This window comes from Xyrauchen texanus, chromosome 21 (assembly GCF_025860055.1).
Source record: "Xyrauchen texanus isolate HMW12.3.18 chromosome 21, RBS_HiC_50CHRs, whole genome shotgun sequence".
In the NCBI taxonomy this organism is placed as follows: domain Eukaryota; kingdom Metazoa; phylum Chordata; class Actinopteri; order Cypriniformes; family Catostomidae; genus Xyrauchen; species Xyrauchen texanus.
Window position 1 is genome coordinate 31,675,557 of NC_068296.1, and position 6,000 is coordinate 31,681,556.

General features: G+C 38.5%; 1 protein-coding gene across 2 annotated transcripts in view; it reads right to left on the minus strand.

Moving 5' to 3' along the window:
* The window catches only part of LOC127661409 (xylosyl- and glucuronyltransferase LARGE2s-like), a 113,556-nt gene extending 108,953 nt beyond the window's left edge, over nt 1-4,603 (minus strand). For both annotated transcript variants that reach the window (XM_052152100.1, XM_052152097.1), the window contains exon 1: nt 3,992-4,603. The gene's annotated coding sequence lies outside the window, so the exon portion shown is untranslated. The remainder of the gene's footprint in view (nt 1-3,991) is intronic.
* Between the last annotated feature and the right edge of the window lie 1,397 nt (nt 4,604-6,000).

The window sequence follows — 6,000 nt, forward strand, 5'->3', positions numbered from 1 at the left end:
TTTCATCCAAAACCTGAACACTTACAATCAATTCGGCCCCCGTTAATGTGTAACACATCACATTTGTGATGCACTCAGAATGAAAGAGAGAGAGATATGAAGGAAGTACACAAATTGAATAAGCAGGAAAGTATGAAAATGGGCCATCTGAATGCAAATTGAGGAGAAAATAAAGAATTCAGTTGAACACACTGGTCTGATATTAAAGTGTGGAGAGGTTCGGGGTCACTATCCCAATTAAACTGCCCTTTTGGTGCAATCAGGCATCGTGTTTCATTTCTTCAAATGAAATAACACAGGACAAGGTGCTAAAGGATCACTGTCTTCCTCCCATGGAAGGCCATCTGTTAGACCTTGTCTGTGTGTACTGTATGTGTGGTTTAGAAGGATAAAGAGCAGGCATCTAATCACCCTAAGCCAAGCATTGGCCATGTGTGTGTACACAGTTGGTGACCACCACCACAACCAAACACAGAGCTTTTTCACGAGGTAACGACAACTTCAGAGACATATGAATGAGTGAAGCATTTTGCACCAGCACTGTCAGTATACGGCCCTTTCTGGCAGGCTGTAAAATGGGTGTAAATGTCCTGCAATACCGTCAGCACTATAGCAGGAGGAAAGCTTTGGCCAGGCTCCGAGGAAGCGTTTAAAACTACCCTTTATTCTCTTGCACATACATCTCTATGGCACTTTTCCACTGCACATTACGGTTCGACTCTACTCACTTTACTTTAATAAGCTTGCTTTTCCATTGCAGTTTAGTGCCGCCTCAACGTGGGTGGGATTATAGACTGATCATCATAGTTGCCCTGCCTCTACTGCCATGACATCATCTTAAACGCGACACAAAAATGACTGACCGTAAACAATAACACAACCGCTAGCTGTGAGCTACTAGCTCATTGTGCTGCATAAAGCCGTTGTTGCGTAGTGATTTTACACAAGTGTAACAGATAAATTTGTCTGGTTGTTTCAGAAGCAAGCTTTCCAGTAGTTGGTCAACTAAATAAAGTGCATTTTTCAAGCAGAGTACAGAGTTAACGTAACAAAATGTACCATCCTCCATAGAGGATCAACGCTGTGGCTGTGTCCAGGGCACTCTCCCTCCCATTGCTCACCTGTTTAGATAGCGAATTGATCGAACCACTTCCACTTTTCCGTGATGGTTCTGAAGTTTTTTTTACTTTTCCCTGCACTATTGGTAGGTCTGGTGTTAGCCACGGCCAATAGCTGAGACACTTCCTGAAAGGCTTTTCCGATTCGCTCGTCACTAACGAGTAGACCGTTTATTGACCACGGAGTGGTTTTGCGCACAGCCATTTCTTTTTTCACAATGCGAAAATTGCGTTAACAAATGATACTGCTATTGTTGTTACTATATTAAAACTAGTGGGTGGTATTGGAAATTCAGTGACGCTGGTAGTGAAGATTCTCTCTGACCAATCAGTGATCTGCAGGATTTTGACGTCACATTTAGTATCGGCTCGGCTCGCTTGGAACCTCGACCGAGGTGGTGCTAAAAAAGTATCAGGTACCAGGTACTATCCACAGTGGAAAACCCAAAAAAAGCGAGCAGAGTTGAGTCGAGTCGTACCATGCAGTGGAAAAGCTACATAAGCTGTGCAGAGCAGCTACCTCAGAAAATGAGTTAAGTGGGAATGGCGTCTCCACATATGATTGGAAATGCACAGAGACAGTAAGATAGTGTATTGTGATTTACCTTTAATGCTATGTTGTCAAAGTAGACAATTTCTGCGGCACTAGCAGCAACAAACAGAATTACAAAAATAATCAACCTGTGAAGTTAAAAGATTATTAAAACGGCCAAAGCCAAAGCACCTAAAATATACACTTTCCCTTATACATTCACATAGCCTACATTTTAACCTAAAATCTTGATGTTGATTAAGTTTCACCTACCCAAATGCAACAATCTCACACTCAAAAGAAAAGTTATTTGGCTGAACTTGATGCAATTGTAGACAGTGGACATGTTTAAAATTAGTTTAAAATTAGTATGTAATATCTACACAAACACTTTGTGTAGAGAGAATTGAGTTGAATTGGGTAAACTCAACGAAATTAGATGTGTCAGTGTAACTCAAATAAATCTCCTTTATTTCTTTATGTACTAAGTAGTGAAAGTGAATGCTAGCATGCTAAATGCATGATGGCTGAAAGCACTTCAGAGTGCAGTTTAGTAACTATACTATGGTTAGCACAGAAATTGCTCAATAAAGCGAGCAAACAATTGAATCTGTGTCTTCAACCAATCCTAATTATTAGCTCAAGTCGCACTCTTCACTATAATGGTAACCCCCAAATCTCCAAAATAACAGAAACTCTTCTAAATCTCAACATAACAAAACATTAAGCACAAACAAGTATGCCCCTTTACATTCACCTTGCACAAAAACACATAACATTTACTCTCCCTATCGACTCTTGTGCAAAGCATGATGGGAAATCAATGCTACATTAACACCACAAAAAGTATTCATGTAGTCCCAACTCAAATGCAATAAGTAAACTCCCATTTTACAAATTTAAATGGATGGACCACAATGAAATCAAGTCGTAACAAAATGTTCAAGAATTGTGTTGCTTTAGTTTATTTTAATGAAGTAAATTTAACAAGCAGCAAAGATCCTTAAAAAACAAATCTTGTACCGGTGCAAAGACACTAAAGAGCCTGACTTAAGCTTGATTTGATAAATGAGGAGACAGGTTTAAAATACTTAATGCCCCACATTTGTTAGTGACTCATTGTCACTAACAAAAGGACAATAAACACACCCATTTCATAAACATGAACACAATTTCTCACAAATCACTCCCCTGAGAACATACGCACTACTCTAACATACAGTTCATAAAACCCTCCCTAAATGTGTACAAACACACACACTGATTGAAGATTGCTCAGGTTGTGTGATATGAAATAGGGACAGTGCTGTACAGAGAGCTGCGAGTGTGAGATTGTTAAATGCTGAGTTACAGATTGGAGAGAGAGATAGTGGAGTGTGTTAAGAGAATAACAGCTGCTGGGAGGATCACAGAGGGAACCCTACATTTTTTGCTTCAGTGGAGAGAAATGTGGTTCAATTGGCAGTAACCTTTCCATTATCCAGAGACCAGAGTCTCCTTGTGTACACACACACACACACACAGTTAAAGAGCAGTCATCCTCCGTCGAACACAAATACAAAAATGTTTAATGTGACAACCAGCAACTGGCGTAAAGGTGAGTTTATATTTACAAGAAAGAAAATTGTGTCTCTCACAATAGACGGTCCCTTCTATGACTAAGCACTTTGAAAATCACAAAGACTCACGTGGATCCTACTACTGTAAGTGGGTTAACAAAATCATTTCCTTAGATATATACATGTACAGCATGAGTAGCTTACATATAATATGTACATTAACTTTTTATTTTATTCAACATAAAGACTTTAGGCTCAAATTGAAGCTGTATGTATAAGAAAAAGTGTATGTCTTTTACATTTTTTAAATCACATTTGAATCACCTTTTTGCCTTTATTGGTTCATTTTAAAAAGGTCCTGCAGTGTTACATGTTTAAAAATATAAATATTCCATGTAATCTCTCAATTAATATGAGGTCATAAAACTGCACGGATAATAATATACTATACAACTGGATTTCAAAAATAATAGTATTTTTATTTTTTTTGTATATAGAACAATTGAAAAATGTTTGTTTAAAATAGTTTTAGTATTAGTATTTAACATGTACCATGTGTATTGACATTTCATGTCAAATACCCATTTGCATTATGACATTTATAATATATAATATAAGAGATGATTCATCTCTGTTGGTTTCAAAAGGTTTCATTTTAATGCAGGAGAAATTAATGCTAACATTCCTTATCTTCAAAAAAAAAAAGAGGCTAATTTTATTTATGACATTATAATATATGGGGGGGGGCATGAACAAAGTAAGACAGATAAAAAAGTTCTCACCCTTTTCACCTTGGCTTGTGCGGGCAGCTTTCAGCTTTAGTTTCAGTGTGAAAGCAAGTATGCAACAATCCCAATATCCATGCTGGAAAAATTACAAAGGTTTTTTAAAATCCTGACCACAGAATTCTGGTTAGATCCAAGTGAGTGAATTCAAGAGACAGGTGTGCCCTCAATGTACGAACTAATGATTTCAATGCATGACCACAAAAATATGGAGAGAGAGAGAAGACTGAGAAACCTGAAGCAACTCTCAATTGAAACCCTTTAGTGGTGATGAAATCATTGCTTGACACAAATATCCCTTAATCTTTTGGACAAAACAAGGTGATATAAGATGCTCCAGAATCTTAGAGGAAAAGTCCAATGAAGGTTGAAATGACAGAGTACGTGCCTCAAAGGATCGGAGACCTTCTTAAAACAGAGAGACGGGGCCAGTGTGCATAGAGTCCTCCTACTCATGCAAAGACCAGCTCAAGAAAGCAACGAGTGTAAAGCATCCCTTAAACCACCTTCTACCACTTGCCCAGCCACATTCTCTGTCCTCTTCCGTCTTTCTCACGTCTCGAGGCTTGTGAATATTGTTAATCTATTGCCGTTGTGCTCTCATCTGCAGCTGAAAGGTACAGAGCAAGCAAAGCACCTCCCCCATCTCAGCTAATCCAGCCCTTTCTGTGTCCCTCCCTTTGCCCTCCCTTTGTCTTCAGCCAATTAGAGTGAAGTCTCTGCCCACATGCCTGCCTCCACTCTCTACCCCCTCTCTCATGCACTAACACTGCCACATTATACTGTACACTTGATACTGTATTACACTGGATGGACTAATGCACGGGAAAACACTAAAAGTCAGGTTTTCAAAAAGGACAGAGGCAGTCTGGCAAAGACTCCACAAAATGTTCATTTAAAATGATTTTTTTTTTTAATGTTTTTAAAATGTGTTAAAATGTTGCTTTCATATGATGGGTAGGGTGGTCTCATTAGTTCTATATGAATAACATGATTTGTTTTCTTAAGGGGCATTTATACTGACAGAGATTTGATTTGTTGATTTGAGGTGACGTGAAGTTTAGCATGCCCATAAAGGAAAATCACAAATTAGATCTTTTTAGAATCTCAATTGCCTCTCCTAGACAGCAATGAGAATAAATGTTAAGCAAATAGAGACGTTTCTTAAGATTCTAAGAATCTAAACAATGTTACTTGCAAACTGTGCTCAGATTCGCCAAAGTTACAAAAGTCTGCAACCAAAAATCAGGTGGCATTGACACACAAGTTGCCCTGACAGACAACTAAATTGACATCGTGAAATAGGTGATGCTGATAGACAATAAAATCCATGCTGGTACAATAGGTGGTGCTGAGAGACAACCAAATTTACGGCAATACAATAGGTGACACTGATAGACAAACACATTTATGATGGTACAATAGGTGATGCTGACAGACAACCAAATTCACTCTGGTACATAGGGTTATGCTGATAGACAATCAAATTCTTTCCGGTATAAAAGGTGTGATTGACAACCAGTTTCATCAGACAAAAAGATGGCACAACAAATAACTCATCTATCAGCAGGCCAGTCAACAGTACTTTCACACCAGAGGGAAATATAGACAAACAGCTCTGCTAGAGATCCACAAGACAAGAAAGCAAGTTCAAGTACAGTTAGGAAGTTTCTGTACTAATCCAAGGTGAGCAGTAGATATCAGAGGGTGACTGTGATTTCTTGCCATATGGGCCTGTCAGTGCTGCATCTGGAGGACAGGGCCTTTCTTGTTATCGTGTGTGTGTGTGTGCGTGCATGCATCCGGGTTTGGGTGGTTTACGAGGAAATCGTTTTTGGTTACAAACTGGTAATTACAAGGGTATTATACTATACATGTTGTTTATGAGGACATTTCTAATGTCCCCATGATTAAAACAGCTTAAAAACTTACTAAACATATGTTTTTTTGTGAGGGTTAGAATCTATAGTTCATACAGTACAAAATCATTATGTCTGTGGAGAGTC